The sequence below is a fragment of the Suncus etruscus genome, chromosome 10, assembly GCF_024139225.1.
Source record: "Suncus etruscus isolate mSunEtr1 chromosome 10, mSunEtr1.pri.cur, whole genome shotgun sequence".
Taxonomy (NCBI): domain Eukaryota; kingdom Metazoa; phylum Chordata; class Mammalia; order Eulipotyphla; family Soricidae; genus Suncus; species Suncus etruscus.
In genome coordinates this window covers 4,975,233-4,997,155 of record NC_064857.1, presented here as the reverse complement: position 1 = coordinate 4,997,155, position 21,923 = coordinate 4,975,233, and positions in this window count along the sequence as shown.

Sequence of the window (21,923 nt, the reverse complement as noted above, 5' to 3'; positions counted from 1 at the left end):
AAATAGAGTGCCTGCCATTATAATTGACAGCCACAAAACAAGTATTGACATGCTTACCTCACTTGCCTGCCTGAAGTAAATATAGATAGGACAGTCTCAAGGTGGAGATTCAGGACCACAGTGCCACAGGAAAAAAATCAATCTGGCCTAAACAGCAGGCTCAATGTGGAAAAATACTGGGGAGAGATTATTGCAATCTGCAGCCAAATAAATCGAGTCTCCAAAAAAAAAAAGGAAAAAGTGGCCCTACAAGCTTATTTCATGTATTGTGTCTAGTTCTAAAATGAACCTGGTTTTATTATTTTTTAATATATAAAATATTTATTTAAGCACCATGATTGAAAGCATGATTGTAGTTGTGTTTCAGTTATAAACAGAACACCCCCCTTCACCCGTGCAACATTCCCATCATCAATGCCCCCCATCTCACTCTTTCCCCACACCCTCCCTGCCTGTATTCGAGCCAAACATTCTACTTCTTTCACTCATTAAGATTGTCATGATAGTTGTTAGTGTAGTTATTTCTCTAACTGCACTCCCCACTCTGTGGTGAGCTTCAGTTGTAAGCCAGTCCTTCTGGACCTCCTATCTATTATCTCTGGGGATTATTACAATAATGTTCTTTAAAAAAAAAAACCATAGTTGAGTGAGACTATTCTATATCTATCTCTTTCCCTCTGACTTATTTCACTCAGCATAATAGATTCCATGTACATCCATGTATAGGAAAATTTCACGACTTCATCTCTCCTGATGGTTGCATAATATTTCATTGTGTATATGTACCACAGTTTATTTAGCCATTCATCTGCTGAAGGGCATCTAGGTTGTTTCCAGAGTCTGGCTGTTGTAAATAGCACTGCAATAAATATAGGTCTGAGGAAGGAATATGAGCCTGGTTTTATGAGACCTTGAGTTTAATGCGATTTCATTTGTTTATCTCTGCTTCCACTTGTTTGGACAGTGGTGTTTCCACCTTTGAAGATGCCTTCTGTTTTAATGTCATGGAGTTTTTTACCTACTTGTTGTTCTATATACCTTATGGTTTCGGGTCTGATATCAAGGTCTTTAATCCAATCCATTTTACCTACTTGTTGTTCTATATACCTTATGGTTTCGGGTCTGATATCAAGGTCTTTAATCCAATCCATTTTTTTTTAATAGCAAGCATTCCTTTTTCTGTGAAAGTTGCAGAGGAGGGGCCGACGAGGTGGCGCTAGCCTTGGAAAGATCGAGACTGCGGTTCGATCCCCCGGAGTCCCATATGGTCCCCCCAAGCCAGGGGCAATTTCTGAGTGCTTAACCAGGAGTAACCCCTGAGCATCAAACGGATGTGGCCCCCCCCAAAAAAAAAAACTTGCAGAGGAAAGAAAATTAGTAGTAGTAGTCAAAGAGCATTTAGTTTTCATTATGTAAATTTTAGTATGTTGTCCATTTTAACCAGAGGCTAATCAGAATCCTTAAGTCATAGATTCTAATTGTCCTTAGCAGTGGGAATGTTCTATCCCCTTTTGTGAATCAGAGAACAGAGGCCTTGACCTGTTTTGTTTTGGATTCACTCCTGGAGAGCTGGGCTGACTAGTGCTTTCTCTGGACACCCACTGCTGCCCCAACAGAGTCATGGAGACTGACGGATTTTTGCTTTTTCATCTCACTTGTAACGTTCAACCAGGGTGGCTAAGAATTCTTAATAAATAGGGCTTAAGGTTTTAAATCCTATGCAAATCACAAAATTAGACATGCAGAATATGTGCACAAGGTGAAATTTCTCTAAAAGACATTTCCCAAGGGAAATTTTTTTTATATCAGAAAATAAATGGAGCACCCTTGAATGCTGCTCAGATTGCAATTCACAGTGTTATAGAAAAAGCAAAGTCAAGTCTCAGGGGCTCTCGCCACCCTTCCTAAGCCTCAGCTGTTTGCCTGGAATTCCCCCACCAACTACTGCCTATTTAATTTCCACTTTAGTGTCTGCCAGAGCGGGTGCTAGGTGACCTTCGACACTTAGGACAGTGCCCTAAGCTCCTCCTTCTTCTCCTTCTTTCTCCTTTTTCTCTTTCTATACCTTTCTTCCTTCTCTTTCTTCTTTGTCTCCTCCTCCACTTTCTTCTTCCTTTTCCTTTTCCTCTTCTTCCTCTTCACCTTCCCCTCTTTCTTCTTTTTGTTTTTCTTTTTTTGTTTTTGGGCCACACCCATTTGACACTCAGGGGTTACTTCTGGCTAAGCGCTCAGAAATTGCCCCTGGCTTGGGGGGACCATATGGGACACTGGGGGGATCGAACCCTGGTCCTTCCTTGGCTAGCACTTGCAAGGCAGAGACACCTTCCTTCTAGCGCCACCTCGCCGGCCCCATTTTCTTCTTTTTTATTATTGGTCTTGAGTAACACACAATGTTACTATGCTCTGGGGTTGCTCCTAGTTCGATGCTCAGAGTACTATATGAGATGCCAGAAATTGAATCTTCATTGGCTACTTCCAAGGCAAGAGATCTACCCTCTCTTTTATTTATTATTATTATTTTTATTTATTTATTTATTTATTTTTTGCAGGCTGTCACACCTGGCAGTGCTTAGGAGTTACTCGAGGCTCTACGCTCAGAAATCGCTCCTGGCAGGCTCGAGGGACCATATGGGATGCCAGGATTCGAACCACCATCCTTCCGCATGCAAGGCAGACACCCTACTTCCATGCTATCTCTCTGGCCCCTACTTCTGTCTCTTTTTTAACTTTATTTAAATACCGTGCATACAAGGTTTTTCATAATATAGTTGGGTTTTTTTCCACATTTACAAAATCGTTCATGATTGAGTTTCAGTCGTACAATGTACAACAGCTTTCACCAGTGCACATTTCCTGCCACCAATGTCCCCAGTTTCTCTCTCACCCTCTCTCTCTCGTCCTCTCCCTTGTTTGCCTCTGTTGAAGACATATTCTTCCTCCTCCTCTTCCTCCTCTTCATCTTTCTACTCTTCATCATTTTCTTCTTCTTTTCTTCTTCTTCTTTTTCTAATTCTAATTCTTTCTTCATTTCTTCTTTATTTTCTTCCTCTTCCTCTTCTTATTCTTCTTATTCTTCTAATTCTTTATCATTTTCATCTTTCTTCTTCATCTCCTTTTTTCATTCTTCTCTCTTTACTTTTCCCCTTTAGATAGTTTCACAATACTGTTATTAAAGGAGTATCATGAATAGTACTTTATCTCCATTCAGCACCTAGTTCTCATCCACAGTAATCATTTCTAATTATTGTTGTCATAGTGGTCCCTTCTCTGCCTTGATTGCATTCTTTTGCTACTTGTGTCAAGCTTCCAACCATGCACTTTGCTCTTTGCTCTTAACTCTTAACTCTTAACATGTCCTCTTTGCTCTTAACTCTATTTTCTATGGAAAATATTATCATACTATCATTTTTATATCTCACAATGAGTGCAATCATTCTATGTCTGTTTCTTTACCTCTGGCTCATTGCACTCAGCATAATAGTCTTCATATTCATCTATGTATAAGCAAATTGTATGGCTTTATTTTTGCTAATAGCTGCATAATATTTGTGTAGCTGTACCACTGTTTTTTTTATCCACTCATCTGTTCTTGTGCACTTGGTTTGCTTCCAGATTCTGCCTATTGTAAATAGTGCTGTGATGAACATAAATATGCAGAGGGCCTTTCCTGCATTGTGTTTTTGGACTCCTAGGGTATATTCCTAAGAGTTGTATTACTGGATCATATGGATGCTCAATTTCTAGTTTTGGGAATATAAGAATATCCATATTGTTTTCCAAAAAGTCTGGACCAGTCAATATTTCCACCAACAGTGAATGAAAATCCCTTTCTCCCCACATCCGTGACAGCAAAGGTTGTTCTTGTTCTTTGTGAGGTGTGTCAGTATTTGTGGTGTGAGATGATATCTCATTGTTGTTTTGATTTACATCTCCCTGGTAATTAGTGATGTGGAATTTTTTTTTTTGGTTTTTGGGCCACACCCAGTGACTCCTGGCTATGTGCTTAGAAATTGCTCCAGGCTAGGGGGACCATATGGGACACTGAGGATCAAACCAGGTCCATCCTGGATCTGTCACATGCAAGGCAAACTGTGCTATCACTCCAGCCCAATGTGAAGCTTTTCTTGACGTGCCTTTTGACCATCTATATTTCTTTTTTGAGGAAGTTTTGTTCATTTTTGAACTTCCCATTTTTGGGGGGGGTTACACCTGATGATGCTCAGGGGTTACTCCTAATTATGCACTCAGAAATTCTTCCTGGCTTGGGGGACCATATGGGATGCCGGGGGATAGAACCATGGTCCGTCCTAGGTTAGCACTTGCAAGGCAAATGACCTACTGCCTGTGTTACTGCTCAGGCCCCATGAACTTCCCATTTTTAGATGGTGTTGATGTTTTTATTCTTTTTTTTTTTTTTTTTTTTTTGGTTTTTGGGCCACACCCGGTAATGCTCAGAGGTTACTCCTGGCTATGTGCTCAGAAGTTGCTCCTGGCTTGGGGGACCATATGGGAAACCGGGGGATCGAACCGCGGTCTGTCCAAGGCTAGCGCAGGCAAGGCAGGCACCTTACCTTTAGCGCCACCGCCCGACCCCTGTTTTGTTTTGTTTTTTGTTGTTTTTTTTTTTTTTGGATGTTTTTATTCTTAAGCTTTACCAGTGTCTAGTATATCTTAGATACTAACCCTTTATCAGATGGGCATTGGATGAAAAGGGCATTTCAAGGGCAGTATTTGTATCCTATTCTTTATTTCTTTTGAAGTGCTGAAGCTTCTCAGTTTAATGTGATCCCATTTGTTTATTTCTGCTTCCACTAGCTTAGCCAGTAGTGTTTTATCCTTGAAGTTGCCTTTAGCTTTAATGTCATAGAGTGTTCTGTCTAGATTTTTCTCTATGTATGAATTCAGTTCTGACTTCAAGGCCCTTAATCCATTTTGATTTGACTTTTGAGCACGATGTTAAAGAGACATTTGAGTTCCTTTTTTTGCCATGTAGTTGGCTAGTTTTCCCAACACCACTTGTTCAGTGATATTTAATCTTGAATTTTGCTACTCATTTGGGGGCTCTCTTCCATACATACATGTTCTTCACTTCTGTATGTATTCTATGCTAATTACTATTTAATTAATTTTAATTTAATTAGATTGTTTTGTAGTAGGTTTACTACTAATATCTATTGCTAACAACTAGTTTTATTATTAAAGTGGTTTCATAAAAGAACTTTGAAGAAATATTAGAGTGAAAATCACATTTCTCATGAAAACTTCCTCAACCAGTCTTTCATTGTTTAAAAGTTTTGTTTATTTTTCTTCTCTCTCTTTTTTTTTTTACCTCCAATGTGCCAGAGTTCAAGCCAGTAATCTCACGATGTGAGAATAACTTTGAAAATGCATAAATAAAGCTAAAGTAGTAGACTGTTGATGATAGTTAAATGGAATAAAAAAAGATCTGTTCTAAATATTAATTTAAGAGAAGATGGGGGGGAAGGGAAGAAAAACATAAAAATACAAAAAAATAGCCTGGACAAACAAAAACCAAAACAACAGAAAAAAACAGCAACAAAAAAAACTCCTCCCAGTTTTTTTGTTTCTTAGATTTTTGCCCCCCCCCCCGTTTTTCTTTCCTTCAACAGAACCACATAACTTGAATCATTTTGTTCTGCCTCATAAATTGAGGAGGAAATAATGAATGGTACCAAGACCAGACAGGCATATGAACATTGAGTAGAAATAAAAAAATTATCATGCTTAAACACCAAATCCAAAGTTAATGACAACAGAATCGATACCCAATCTGCAACAAGCTAGGTGCAGAGGGGACCACTTATTCTAGCAGCGGGGCGGGAAGGGGGGCAATGGAGGGGAATATGGGATGCATGCTGGGAACAGGGGTGGAGGGAGGACAACATTGGTGGTGGGAATGCCTCTGACTCAATGTTGCTATGTACCTAAAATATTACTGTGAAATATTTGCAATCACTTCAGTCAAAATAAAAATTATTTAAAAAAATAGTTGTTCTACTGAAGAGCAAAACCTATGATAACTATAGTTCTATCTGTTGCCCCAGAGATTGGAATCTAGTTGTGTAAGAAGCATTTTAGAATGTGTGGTCAGAAACCCTTTTGGTTTTAGGAACTTCCACAGCATGCCCCCTCAGGAAGCATGTACACTTGTTTGAGAAATAATGATTTAGTCAATCAATTAAACACTCATTAAGGATTTTTTTAAACAAGATGCTGTAGAGGATTTAATTAAATCAAAGACAAGGTATCTTCCCTAGAGAAGATATCTTTTTGTCTGACCAGAAAGTCAATACAAGCAGTTTCATAACTGACCCCTGTGAGCTCCACTTTTTTCTTTTTTCTATTTTCTTTGACCCCTCTAAACTCTTACTGGTCAGTGCCTGGGGGTTAGCGGCTTTAGTAGAGTTCAAAGTAGCACTTCTTTGAAAAAAGTTTGAGTTTAGACGGCAGAAAGAACAACAGGGACAAAATGCCTGAAGAAATACAACACTGTTCTGATCCAAGCTAAAGGGAGTTAGATGACAGGGACTACTCTTATGTGGCAATGAGAACAGAAAGGAAGAAAATATTTATTTATTTGTTTAGACTTCCTTTTTTTTAATTTTTATTTTATTGAAACAGAGGCCTTCCTAGTTGAATTTCAGACATACAATGAGTCAAGTTCCTTCCCACCACCAGTGTCAACCTCCCTCCACCACTGGACCCAGAGTACCTCTTATATCACCACCCTTTGCCTCCTTGCCTGCCAGAATAAGAGGCCCCTTTAAGTTTAGAATGTTAATGTTTAACTACCTTTATTCTATTGTCATTGACTTCAGCTTGGATATTTAGTTCTGTCCTTACTTTTTCCCCACCAATGCATCTGAGACTACTTGGCCCCTAGCCCCCAGTCTTTCTTTATTCCTTTCTTCTTAGTTTTATAGAAAAATGCAGATATAAAACAAAGTAATCCATATGAAAAAAGTGAGACCCCCTATTTAAAAGATAAAAAATAAAAAAAGAAAAGAAAAGAGGGTGTGTGTGTGGCAGTTGTTGCTGCTGTTGTTGTTGTTGTTGTTGTTGCATAGGCACAGCAAAAGATAGGGAAACTAGAAAGGAACAACCATTGGCTTAAAAACAGGGTTTCCCTACCCATGAAGCATTCTGCCATAAGACCAAATACAAGCTCTGGGCATATTAAATTGTCTAACCCCAAAGTCTTTCTCTGTGGTCCCTGTAAAAGTTCTTCTCTGGGGGCCAGAGAAGTGGCTCAAGTGTAAGGCATCTGCCTTGCCTGCAATAGCCAAGGACAGACCGCAGTTCCATCCCCCGGTGATCCATATGGTCCCCCAAGCCAGGAGCGATTTCTGAGCACAGAGCCAGGACTAACCCCGGAGCGTCACCAGGTGTGGCCCAAAACCAAAAACCAAAACAAAACAAAAAGTTCTTCTCTGTCAGTCTTCTGTAGTTAGAGATCCTGGTTTTTGTACAGATCCTATCTCAAATTGAGGGTGACACTGAGTGTCATCTGGTTTTATGTCACACTCAGGTGGCAATTCAGGAAACCCTGCCCTGAAAACAAGTTGTTGTTTTTATTTGTCTACAAAAAAATAGGTCTGGTCAATAGTGTTTGACTACCATATTCCTAATGACAGAGTAACATTTTAAAATAAAAAATCTTGGTTTTAATACTTCTCCAAAACTATTTGATGGCACCGTGACAAGACTCCTCTCCCCACCAACCTACCATCTACATGTCTACTTTAGTACTAATAATTTATTTCTGGCCTGCTCTTTGAAATGGATGACTGCCCTATAATGTTTATGCCTGCTCCCCCCAGAAGAGCTGGCCCAGAGCTTGAGTTAAACTCATTCAAATCTGTGAACAAAGATTGTCCTCTACAGAAAAAGGTGGTTTTCTACAAAGGATATAACCACAATTGTTGCAGTTACCCTGAAGCCTTGTGATCTCTAAACTAGATAAACATGGCCTATTTACTTATGGCATTGTTTAATTAAAACTATTTTCCAAAAAATTAAAAAATCACATTATTTTAGACATTGACCTCATCAGCATTTTCAAAGGCTGAATTAACTTTTATTGCTAATTGATTTAATTGAGTCTGCTGATTATTTCAACACTCTTAAAAGCTTAATCCCAGATCCAGTCAAAGTGTTTTGGTTTGGATCAGAGATAATCACATGATAAAGAAAGGCAATCTGGGGCCGACGAATAAAATCTAAAATTCCCCATAACTTGGTACAAACATGAAGTCTACAGCGATACTCTTCTACCAATATTGCTTATAAAACATCTCAAAGGGGGCCTGAAGAGATAGCACAGCGGTGTTTGCCTTGCAAGCAGCCGATCCAGGACCTAAGGTGGTTGGTTCAAATCCCGGTGTCCCATATGGTCCCTCGTGCCTGCCAGGAGCTATTTCTGAGCAGACAGCCAGGAGTAACCCCTGAGCACCGCCGGGTGTGGCCCAAAAACAAACAAACAAACAAAAAAAACTAAAAAAAAGAAAGGGGGGCAGAAGGGACCAAATACTGGGATAATGGGTCATGTGTTTGTAGTAGTTACTAAGAAGCACCACCACAGTTTATTATAATGAAAGTTTCTGACGCAAAGTTCAAAGTGTGGGTGTGGCTCTTCCTCTTATGATTCATCCTTTTCCTTCCTACATCCTTATCCTTCAATGATCTGGAGGGTAGTCAGAGTCAGAGGGCATTTATCTGGAGGTGAGTGCTTCTCTCCCTTACTCGTTCCCTTGGTCTGTGATAGTTCCTAGTCTGTAGCTGGGGTAGAGAGTATGGCCTGGGTCCCACGGAAAGTGGAAATGGCTGGAGTAAGCCGCAAGCTAGTCTCTGCTACAGATGAAGTAGAAAATCCCTGAACTCAGTTTTAAAACTTAGAATAAAATTAATTCATAAAAAATATATTTAAAAATTCAACTGGCTTCTCTTCTAAATTCTCAATCCAAAGGCATGAAAGAGGTGCAGAGGAAGGCTCTCAGCTCTGCCCTTGGTCTCAATTAGGTCCTAGATAGGATGGACTCAGTGAGTTTTCATTTACACCAAAGAAAACATTCATGTTAATAGGTAAAGATCAATCCTTACAATATCACCTTTCTAAACATTTCCATTAAATAATGTAATATATGTGATGCAGGGGTACGAACTACACTAATAGCAGGTAGGGATAGGGACTTGCCTTGCATGTGGCTGACCTGGCTTCGATCCTTGGCATCCCTTATGGCCCCCTAAACACTGCCAGGAGTAACTCCTGAGCAAAGAACTAGGAGCAGCCTTTGAGCACGCCAGGTGTGACCCATAAACTGGGGGAAAAAAAAAGAAAGGGGGTATATACTGTAGTTCTGTATGATTATATAAACTTTTTCTTCACAAAGATCTCATTAAAAAAATCCAACATCCTTCTACTAAAAGAAAAATTTTTAAAAAGCTAGACATATACCCACTGGGTCATAGAAAAGTTGAAATTCTGACAGGAAGATGACTGCAAAGCAATTCTTTAAAAAAGGAATAACCATTCTCTTTTATTTAAACTACACAAAGTAGGTAAGTGTTTTCTGGGTTGAAATTTTCTGATGCTGGAGGTTATGCAATCTGAGGCCCAGCTTTGAAGATCTCCTTTGCTCTTCACTCTCAGCATGCATATTCCATTTGGTGACATTCAGAGGTCTGAGGGGCTGTTGGATTAGACCTTTTAAAAGGAAAAGGTTGTTCTACATCGTGTATAAGGAAACGCTTTGATGAGTCATAAAATTAAAGCTTTTTAGTTCCTGGCAGGGGAGGTTTTCTAGTCAATGTGTTGAATGGAAAGTGGTTATATTATGACTTTCTCCCAGTTAGAACTGAAGAGCTCAGCTGGCTTTTTACTTTTAATTTATCTTTTTTTTACTTCAGGAAGGCCAGTGTTGATTAGGTAATAAATAGACAAAAACAAATTTAGCCTCTCATAAATGGAATCAGAATGAGTGCCAAGAAACTTATATTTTATGGGAAAGTATTCTAAAGATTGTTCTAGCAAACTTTTCTTGTTATGGAATAATGAAATATCTCTGTTATTTGGGGTTTTCTTTTGTCTTGTTTTGTTTTTGTTTGGGGGGCATATCTACAGTGCTCAGGATTTACTCTTGGCTACATACATGCTCAGGGAACACTTCTGGTGGGCTTGTGGAAGAACTATATGGAATTCTGGGGATCCAAAGTTGTTCATAATTGAGTTTCAGTCAAAATGCACAGCATCCTTCACCAGTGCACATTTCCTACCACCAGAGTCTCCAGTTTCTCTATCATCCCTCCTATGCCTGCTTCTGGGGCAGACATTTTACTTCTCTCTCTTTCTTTCTCTTTCTCTCTCTTCCTTTTATCTTTTAGACACTGTATTTTGCAGTATTTTTGCTAAAGGCTATCAGCATATCACTCTATCTCTTTTCAGCATCCAATTCTTGGCCAAAGGGACCATTTCTAACTGCTATCAGTGTCATGGTGGTAACCTTCTCTACCCTAACAACACCGTTCCACTATTTGTGGCCAACTTTCTACCATAGACTGGTCCTTCCGGCCCTCAACTCTATAATCATTCTGTTTATTTCTCTATTTCTGGCTCATTTCACTCAGCATATTACTCTCCATATCCATTCATGTATAAGCAAATATCAGGGCTTCATTTTTGCTAATAGCTACATAATATTCTATTGTGTAGATGTGCCACTTTTTATCCACACATCTGTTCTTGGGTGCTTGGGTTGCTTCTAGATTCTGGCTATTGTGAATAATTGTGCTGTAATAAATATAAGAATACAGGGGGCCTTTTCTGCAATGTGTTTTTGGGCTCCTAGGATATATTCCTAAGAGTATTATTGTATCATATGAAAGCTCAATTTCTAGTTTTCTGAGGAATATCTTTATTGTTTTCCAAAAAGGCTGAATCAGTCAATATCCCCACCAGTGGTGAAAGAGAGGCCCCTTTTCCCCTGCATCCGTGCCATCAATAGTTGTTCTCATTCTTTGTGATGTGTGCCAGTCTCTGTGGTGTGAGATAATATCTCATTGTTGTTTTTATTTGCATCTCCCTGATGAATATTTGATGTTCTTTTGGTTATTTCTATGTTTACTTTGAGGAAATGTTTGTTCATCTTTTCTCCCTATTTTAGATGAGGTTGATGTTTTTTATTCGTAAGCTCTACTAGTGCCCAATATATTTTAGATATTAATTTACCCTATCATATGGGCATTGGGTGAAAAGTTTCATTTCATGGGCTGTATTTATATCTTAATCCCCATTTTCTTTGAAGTGTTGAAGCTTCTCAGTTCAACATAATCCCATTTGTTTATCTCTGCTTCCACTTGCTTAGCCAGTGGTGTTTTATCCTTGACGATGACTTCAATGTCATAGAGTATTCTGCATACATTTTCCTCTATGTGCCTTATGGTTTTAGGTCTGTTGTCAAGGTCTTTAATCCATTTTAATAATCAGGCAGGCTTAACAATTCTCTCAGAAAAAAATGCTCATATTTGGGAAATTTTTTTGCCAAAGTAAGATTTCTTTTTAAAAAGCTAAGGTTGCATCAACTTTATTACCAGTGCTAAATCAGTGTGTTTTATTTATTTTGCCTCATTTTGGAGTTGGAGGGAATATCATACCCAACAATGCTGCAGGGCTATATTGTTTGCTCTGTGCTTTGGGGCTGTACTCTTGGGACACCATGTGGTTGCTGGGGATAGAACTTGGGAGTGAATACAAATGACATACTTCAGCCTTTCACCTATTTATAGAGTCCCCATTATTTAATTAAAAAAGCATAAATTACCCTTAAAATGTCAAGCTACCTATATTTCAACTCTTTCAAAAAATAGATCTATATTAATAATAACTTTGAAATCTGGAAGAGTAAAGGAATTCCCAGTGAAATAAAGTTTGAATTTTGCATGCTTTCATTAGTTTTGTTCTATTTATTGTAATACCTTTATTATTTTATTGCTTTATTATTTATTAATGACTCATGAATCATATATGGGCAAAGGATCAGGGTTCTTCAGCATAAAAGCACGCAACTTTCCATGCATTCTTGTCAACTTTTCCCTATTAACACTGATTTCCTGGCACTCTGCCCAGTGTTCAGGCATCCTTGGTTCGAATAAGCAAAGAATGGCAGTACAAGGTCTCAGTTCTTTATTTCTGTGCCACAAGTGTCCATTTAAAAATTTTAATTTAGCGGCTGGAGAGATAGCACACTGGTAGGGTGTCTGCCTTGCATGCAGCCATCCCAGGATGGATACGGGTTAAATTCCCAGCATCCTATATGGTTCCCTGAGCGTGCCAGGAGTGATTTCTGATTGCAGAGCCAGCAGTAACCGCTGAGCATCACTGGGTGTGGCTCCAAAACCAAAAAATAAGATAAAATAAAAGATTTAATTTAATTAAACTGTGGTTTACAAACTTATTAATAATTGAGTTTTAGACATATAAATTTCAACATCAATCCCACCCACCAGTTTCAACGCCCCTTTTCAGTGCTCCTATCGTCTTTTATACCCCACCCCTACCCTCTGCTTGACACTTTGACAGGCACATTACAAAGTTTAGTGGTTGCCGCTTATATCTCATGTTTACATTTTTTGTTGAATCTGTGTTTTGAATCTATAGCTAGACTTCTCCCCCATATAACCAATATAACTGCAGCCCCAACCCCTGTCCCTGTCCTCCATTACTTCCCTTTCTCATCTTCTTTATTCCCACCTTGGTTTTTTTCCTTCTCTGTCTTTTCCTCCTTAATCTCTGGGATCAGAGGTGATCTAGGCCCCCCCCCCCTTATTACGCTACATTTCCTCATGTGGTTATTCTATATACCACAGATAAGTGAGATCATCCCATGTTTGTCTGTCTTCTTCTGGCTTACTTTACTCAACATATCTTCAAATTCGGGCCCGGAGAGATAGCACAGCGGTGTTTGCCTTGCAAGCAGCCGATCCAGGACCAAAGGTGGTTGGTTCAAATCCCGGTGTCCCATAGGGTCCCCCGTGCCTGCCAGGAGCTATTTCTGAGCAGACAGCCAGGAGTAACCCCTGAGCACCGCCAGGTGTGACCCCCCCCCCAAAAAAAAAAACCAAAAAAAAAAACACCATATCTTCAAATTCCAACCAGATTGCAGCAAATTGCATGATGTCATCATTCCTTGAAGCTGCAGAGTATTCATTGCATATATGTACTACATCTTCCTGACCCATTCATCTGTCATATGAGTCAATTTTTGTTGCTACAAGGTTCAGTCAAAGAGAATTCTTTTTTGACAAGGTATTTCTTTTTATGCTGTTTGTTTTTAAATTTTTAAATAAAATCCATCATATAGAGGACATAATTGGTCATAATACATTTGTTTCCAGATAAGTAAAATCAAAGTGGAAAAAATAGAAAAAAGAAACAAAAAAGTTGAAAGAAAGAAAGAAAGAAAGAAAGAAAGAAAGAAAGAAAGAAGAAAGAAAGAAAGTACAGTAACAAGCATAGTTGTGAAAATTTTATCTCTCCAATAAAGCCATTAATAGAATGGCAGAAGGTGTATAAGTGCTTATTAGCTGTCCATTGTGTTAAATTGGTGTGTTCCCATAGGGATGACAGCATCACACAAATAAAGTTGTCAGAAACTTAAAGCACTATACATTAAGACTTCTAAGGACATGTACTCAGCTGCCAGGCTTCCTGGAAGAAGGAAAATATGGGGGAAGGTGCCTGCACTCTATTCTCCAAAAGCCCTGCTGATATCAGCCCCAATACCAGCATACCTAAAGTTTGGTCAGAAAGGCATCTCTAAAGGGACTCGTAGAGGGTCAGTGATGATGCAGGGCTATTGGGGAAATGGTAATCCTGGGTGATGGGGGCAGCAGGTGTGGCTTAGACCTACATTCTCCTCCCAAGATAGCCCACTTTCTGCTGCATGGTCCTGTGTACCCATGATCTTTCAAGGCTTGGTTCACATTCCATTCGAGAAAAGGGTGAATCTATGGAGATGGCCAGGTTCAAACATCAAGGTTTACATTTTGATTATAAATACTGTTTTGGGTCAGAGAGATAGTATAGTGGTGAGGGCATTTGTCTTGCACATGAATTACCCACTTATTTTTATTTTATTTATTTTTTATCTTTATTTAAACACCATGGTTACAAACATGACTGTAGTTGGGTTTTAGTCACTAAAATAACACCCCCTTTCACCAATGCAACATTCCACCACCAATTCATCCCATATCCCTACACACACACACACACACACACACACACACACACACACACACCCTGCCTATATTCTACACAGGCATTCTACTTCTCTCATTCATTAACATTGTCATGGTAGTTGTTAGTGTTCTAACAGCACTCACCCCTCCTTGAACTGAGCTTCATATTGTGAGCCAGTCCTTCTGGCCCTCATCTCTAGGCAATAGTACAATAATGTCTTTTATTTTCCTTAAAACCCATAGATGGCTATTCTGTGTCTCTTTCCCTCTGATTTATTTCACTCAGCATAATAGTTTCCATGTCCATCCATGTATAGGAAAATGTCATGACTTCATCTCTCCTGACAGCTGCATAATATTCCATTGTATATATGTACCACAGTTTCTTGAGCCATTCATCTGTTGAAGGGCATCTTGGTTGTTTCCAGAGTCTGGCTATTGTAAATAGTGCTGCGATGAACATAGGGGTGAGGAAGTGATTTTTATATTTTATTTTTGGTTCCTAGGGTATATTCCTAGGGGTGGTTAGCTGGATCATATGGGAGCTCAATTTCCAGGTTTTGGAGGAATCTCCATATTGTTTTCCACAGGGCTGGACTAGGCAGCATTCCCACCAGCAGTGAATGAGAGTTCCTTTCTCCCCACATCCCTGCCAGCACTTATTGTTTTTGATCTTCTTTGTTTTGTTTTGTTTTTGGGTCACACCCGGCAGCACTCAGGGGTTGCTCCTGGCTCCACAGAAATCGCTCCTGGCGGGCTCGGGGGACCATATGGGATGCCGGGATTCGAACCAATGACCTTCTACATGAAAGGCAAACGCCTTACCTCCATGCTATCTCAACGGCCCTTGTTCTTGATCTTTCTGATGTATGCCAGTCTCTGTGGTGTGAGATGGTACCTCATTGTTGTTTAGATTTGCATCTCCCTAATAATTAGTGGTGTGGAGAATTTTTTATGTGCCTTTTAGCCATTTGTATTTCTTCTTTGAGAAATTGTCTGTTCATTTCTTCTCCCCATTTTTTGATGGGGTTAGATGTTTTTTTCTTGTTAAGTTCTGTCAGTAACTTGTGCATCTTAGATATTAGCTCCTTGTCTGATGGGTATTAGGTGACTAGTTTCTCCTATTCTTTGGGTGGCTTTTGTATACTAGTCACTATTTCCTTTGAGGTGCAGAAGCTTCTCAGCTTAATATAGTCCCATTTGTTTATCTCTGTTTCAACTTGTATGGAGAGTGCTGTTTCTGCCTTGAAGATGCCTTTAGTCTCAATGTCATGGAGTGTTTTACCTATGTGTTGTTCAATATACCTTATGGTTTCCTGTCTGATATCCAGGTCTTTAATCTATTTGGATTTGACCTTTGTGCATGTGTTTAAATGGAGGTCTGAGTTCCCTTTTGTGCAAGTGGCTGACCAGTTGCTCCAACACTATTTGTTAAAGAGGCTTTCCTTGCTACATTTTGCATTTCTTGCCCTTTATCAAACATTAATTGATTGTATATCTGGGGCACTTCAGTTTTTGATTTTCAGCATTCTATATGATCCATTGAACAACACTTCAAGTAATTTCTGATTGCAAATCCAATAATAACCTCTGAGCATCATTGATTATCTCACCAAAACAAAAAAATCAGTTTTATGGAAGTTAATTGAATTCACAAAATATATAGGTAATCTATACAAGTTATAGTACAATATCAATTATCTAATAGCAAAATTAAAATTAATCTGTTAATATAAGTTTTATATAAGTTAAGAATATGCCTTTCAAAGATGATCAGAACGAAAAGGGTGTGTGTGTGTTTTGTGTGTGTGTTCCCCAAGATATGTCAACACAAACTGATAAAACAAATTACAAAAACTAAAAACTAATTTTGAGATTCTTCAGTTTATAATATTAATAATAATATTTTTATGTACATAACTTCAACTCTATGACCATCACCAGTGTAGTGTACCTTTTCCTTCTCTCAAAGACCACAACATCCCTGCTCCCTACACCTCCAACCCAGCACAATTGCCTTTGAATCTTTGTTGCTACCTTATTGAGTATTTTTTAAGTCCCACATTCGAGAGAGATTATTCAATGTATTTGCTTTCAAAGGTAATTCTTTGTCTGAAGAGTACTATTGCCAGTTCATCAACCCAAATCTTGCTTTGCTCTATCTCTTTCTCTCTCCCATTCTCATCCCACCCATTGTATAGAACTCACCTGACTTTTTTCTTACTTTAATATCTTAACACCTCAAACAACCTACCCAGAACTAATCACAAAAGCTTCTCCTTGGCATTTTCCTTATCCATCAGGGAAGTAAGACATTCTTTTTTTTTTAATGCAGAAAGCTGGTGTTCCATCCTCTATATCACTCTTATTATAAAACTTAAAAAAAAAAGTTATTTTGGACTCTTTTCCTCTCCTTGGTATAATACTGTCAAAGTTCCCTGAGTATGGTTGTCTTTTCCTTCAAAGAGCTAGAAGTTTTCTCTTCCAGTTCATCCATCCTTCTCTGACTTGTGTATCTTCATCCAAATATCCTGCTGTTAATGCTCTTACCTCTACTATACTCTCAGCACTGTCGAACTGTGCTTTGTTACTGGTGAAGTTTCCCTTTGCTCAGCCACTGCCATGTCTGGGAGCCCCCAGTGCATTCCTACCATCTGAAGTCCTGTGAGAATAAGAATGTGAAGGTAGCAACAATGCTAGTCCTGGAACATAGTCTTTAGACTTAAACTGTATCATTAATTTTCCTTTTAAGTAAGAGGCACACCCAGTGGTGCTCGGGGATTATTCCTGAATGAGTGTTTAGAGGTCATTCCTGATGAGATTCAGGGATCATAATGGGATAGAACCCAAGTCAGCATTTTTCAAGGCAAGTGCCTGACCTACTGTACTAGTATTACTTCTTTGGCAGCCTTATAGATATTTATTTGCAGTCTTCCTAAACAGGTCCACGGTGTTTAGTAAAGTACACAAGCTCTCACAGATTAGTACAAGGAAGATTCAAGTTCAAGTCTAATTCTTTGCTGTGTATGTGCAACACAACTACTTTCAAAAGTCTCACGTGGATTTACAGATCCAATCTAATTGTACAGGATCTTCTGGTTTAGCCTTATCTTCTACTCTCTGAAGTTACCCTCTATTCCATTTGGAAGGACCAACATGACCCTCATAGTTTCACACTTCCCCGTTCTTACCACTTTTGACCAATAGAATCTTTACCCCAGGAATCTCTCTTCATCCCTCCTTTCTGTTGACCTAAATGTTATTTGTTCTTCAAAACCAATCACATTCAATCTTCAATATAGACTACTCTCAAATCAATCTAGCCCACACTGTTGTTTTCCTTTTCTGAGATTTTACATATGATCAATACTCTTGACTTCACTAATTCAGTTTGTTTTTTCAGGTAGAAGCTAAACATCAATAAAAAAGACTATGAAAGGCTAAAACCTAAGATTCAGGTTTTGGATTTCATGTTTTGGCTTTGAGAATTCAGACACGCTAACTGTCATTTCTAAAGCTAAGTGTCCCTGGCTGAAAACAAGTTAGATCCTGGGTAGTTTTGAACCTCCAATTGGCAGGACCCTTTCTATTATGAATTAAGTGAAATTAGAGGCGGAAAAAAAAATCCCATTTTGAGGTGTTATGAGGCAGCCTCTGAATATTTGTGAATTTTCTATCCTCTTTCAGGACAAAGATATTCTCATTCACAGAGAATAGGAAATTAACAACTACATGTATGATTTTAGTTGTGTGACAGGCTATTGAGCTGTACATTTCAGTTGAGACATTGAGAAGCAAGAGAAAATATTTCAAATTTTCAGAGCCAATTTCAGAAAACAAGTCCACCATCCCAGAGAACTGAGACAAAGCAGAATAGGGAGGATTTCTAAAAATTTCTCTGAAGTGAAAACGGGGATACAAGTACTCATTTGTACACTCACGTTCTATTCACACTATTTTATCAGCACTATTCACAATAGCCAAAGGAGGAAACCACTCTGTTTTTCATCAACTGAACAGTAGATTAATCATGTGTATGCATGCAATGAAATATTTCTCTTTTTTTGTTTTGTTTTTGGATCACACCCGGTGATGCTAAGAGGTTACTACTGGCTATACGCTCAGAAATCACTCCTGGCTTGGGGGAACCATATGAAAGACCAGGGGATCGAACCAAGGTCTGGGGGTGAATCAAACCAGCCCCGACAATGGAATATTTCTGAGCCTCAAAAAGGAAGTAGTATTCTAATATATTCACAGTATGCTAGACAAACTTGAAAGGCATGTTAAGTGAAAAAAGCAAGAGACAAAAAGACAAATACTTACATTTGTTTTATATTTTACAAATGAAAATACTTATTATTTCACTTATAGGAAATAGACAGAGCAGGCACATTGGTAGACATAAAGCAGATTAGAGATTATCAAAGGTAGAGGGTCGGAGTAATGAGAAGTGAATGTTAATGATTATGTGTCAATTTGGGAAGCTATTGCATTTTTAGAGACAGATGGTGCGGACACTTGCCCAATGTGTCTATGTTAATGGCACAGATAGTGCACTTAAACCCCGTTAAAGTGGGTCAATTTTTGATGTTGAGTTTTCTCACAATAAAGGAAAGAAGGCATGAAAAGCTACAGGGCCTTTCTAAATTCTCGCTCCTTGACGAGACAGCTGCCTCACTCTGCAGGCTTCGGGAACAGTGGTTGACACAAATGAATCCCCACTCGTTTTACAGAACTGAATTTATCTGGTTCAAAGCGCAGGTGAAACAATAACAAAAATCCAACTCAAAATCATCTCAGGTCAAGAAAGGTCAAGGTATTTCTTGACCTTCGTCACTTTTCCAAGCTTCAAAATACAACTCCCTCCATGCAGCTCTTCTTTAGAAGCATGAAAATCTGAGAATTTGTCTCTACCAAGCTTTCCTTTCTCTTTCTTTCTTTCTTTCTTTCTTTCTTTCTTTCTTTCTTTCTTTCTTTCTTTCTTTCTTTCTTTCTTTCTTTCTTTCTTTCTTTCTTTCTTTCTTTCTTTCTTTCTTTCTTTCTTTCTTTCTTTCTTTCTTTCTTTCTTTCTTTCTTTCTTTCTTTCTTTCTTTCTTTCTTTCTTTCTTTCTTCACCTTTCTACCTTTCTTTCTTCTTTCCTTTCTTTTTCTTTCATCTTCTTTCTTTTTCTTTCTTTCCTCTTTCTTTCCTTCTTACTTTCTTCCTCTTTTTCTTCTTTCTTTCTTTTACTTTTTTCCCTTTTCCTTACTCTTTCCCATCGTCTGTCTTCTTACACTTCCATGAAGTATAGTTCTTGGTCTATTGAAATTGCTGCTGTATCTTAGTGTTTAAAATTAATAGATTCTCAACAAGTATTTGTAAATGAATTAATTTCACAGACTAATTTACCATTTTTTCCCACTCTATGCCTTTGCCTAAACTGATCCTCTGGCTTAAATTCTTTTCTACTGTGCCACCTGTCAAGCTTTGCAGCTTTGCAAAAGCTTTGTATGTTTGGAATGTTTCCTTGATTCCTAGCCTTAAAATGCCTTAGCCATTCTCTATTCTGTTGTCATTTCACTTGTCAGAAAATTGTGCTTGCTACTTTTTTCCTATCTTTTCCATGAACAGCTCTTCTTGAACCAGGTAATATTGCATGCGTAAAAATATCCATATATGTATTTGCACAAATGATGCATTGATTAAAAGTTCCACAAAAGATTGTTATTTTTATTGCTGTGGTGCTTTTCAGGTATTTTGTTTGTTTGTTTGTTTTTGTTTTGTTTGGGGGGGCGATTTTTTTGTATTATTTTTATGTTTTCCTTCCTTTTTTCCCTTTCTTCTCTTTTTTGCTGGTTTGAATTTTTGTCCCCCCCCATTTTTCTTTTTTTTCTTACCTACAAACAGAACCACATAACTTGAACAATCTTGTTCTGCATCATAAATTGAGGGGAAATAATGGAGGGCATCAAGGCCAAACAATCATATGAACATTGAGTAGAAATAAAAAATGATCAGACTTGAACACCAAAACCAAAGCCAATGACAACAGAATCAGTACCCAATCTACAACAAGCTAGACACAGAGGGAACCACTTATACTAGCAACCTGGGGGGTGGGGGGGCAAAGGAGAGGTGATACGGGATGCATGCTGGGAACAGGGGTGGAGGGAGGACAACACTGGTGGTGGAAATGCCCCTGATTCAATGTCACTATGTACCTAAAATACTACTGTGAAAGATTTGTAATCCACTTTGGTCAAAATAAAAATTATTAATTAATAAAAAAAGATCGATGTTGCTCAATTCCAATGTATCAAGTGAAAAGAAAAGGTAAAAATCAAAAGACAAGTATCTATGATAGTTTCATATTTAGTCATCCTCTCACAGATGGTGGAACATAAGAAAGAAAACTTTTTCTCAGTTCGTGGTATTGTCAGTTGCTTGCTTGACTGTACATGAATGGAAAAAGCCTTCCAGAGCTGTATCTATCCTCAGCACCGAACAATTATGTTTAGCAACAAAGAGAGATTGACCAAGGTGTAAAACCAAATTGGTCAAATTTGTGATGAGAACCCTGAGACTGCCAAGGAGCAAGAGATGACCAACCTGAAATCAGAAAGAATAAGACACCTGAGGCCCCTTTGTAGAAGGTAGGGTTCTGGGGCCCCAGGACCACTCAGCAATTCACATTACTATAAAGGTCAAGATGGTACTTTAGTAGCTTTACTCAGTGTGTTTCGACTTATTCTTTCAGTCCTTTCTTCAGTAAATAGGGAGACCATTTGGGGTTGGATCTCCCCTGTGATGCTATTCCCAAATCACCTGACAGATGGAACCCTATGTAGAGCAACTGCTCTGAGGCTTCTCCTTAAGGTGAAAGCTTTGGAAACACCACCTGAGAAATGGGAAGAACAGCACAAAGAGGGGCATCATCTTCCCACGATTAGTGATGACTCTCAAGCTTGGCTCTGGGCCATCCCTGCTCCCTCACAGAGAGCTCTGGCTAAGGGGGATTACAAGCCACATTTATTGCCAATTGTTTTGCTCTGGAGACATTCCTAAATCTCAGTGTTTAAGCTTATCTTCTTCCTGGAGCCTCATTTTCCCCTGGCTATCATGTTGTCTCTGTACCTGCCACCCAGAAAGAACCCCAGTTCCTCTTGTCCGATATAAGCATTGTGGGAATGAAATAAAGTGTCTCTTGTCATCAATCTGGACCAGTTTTTGCCCAGTAATCAGCTGGGTGGAACATATTTTGTCTCTAATTGCAGGGAGGATGGAAGTTAACCCTTGCTGGCTGACTGGGTTGACACAATCTGGCAGTAGGTTCTATGGGCCTCTCCTCTTAGTGAATTATATTTTATTTTTTAAAAATTACAGATTTCTTTTATCGTTGGATAGAATTTTCAACATAATGGCCACCAGAATTCAAGCTATTGCTCAACAATACTACGGGTAACAGAAAATATTGTTACTGATTTTGATGACAAAGAAACTCTCTGATTTGTGGTCTGGAATTTTAACTAAAATCCTAACAGCAAATGTCTGGGATGAGTCACAGAGAAGGAAGCTTTCTCTCCAGCTAGACAGCAGTTGGTGTTTCCAAAGGCCTCCCCAGAACCATTCTTCCCTAAGAATCCTTTTCCCCCAGCCCACAGGGACACTCTTGGCCCCAACAATT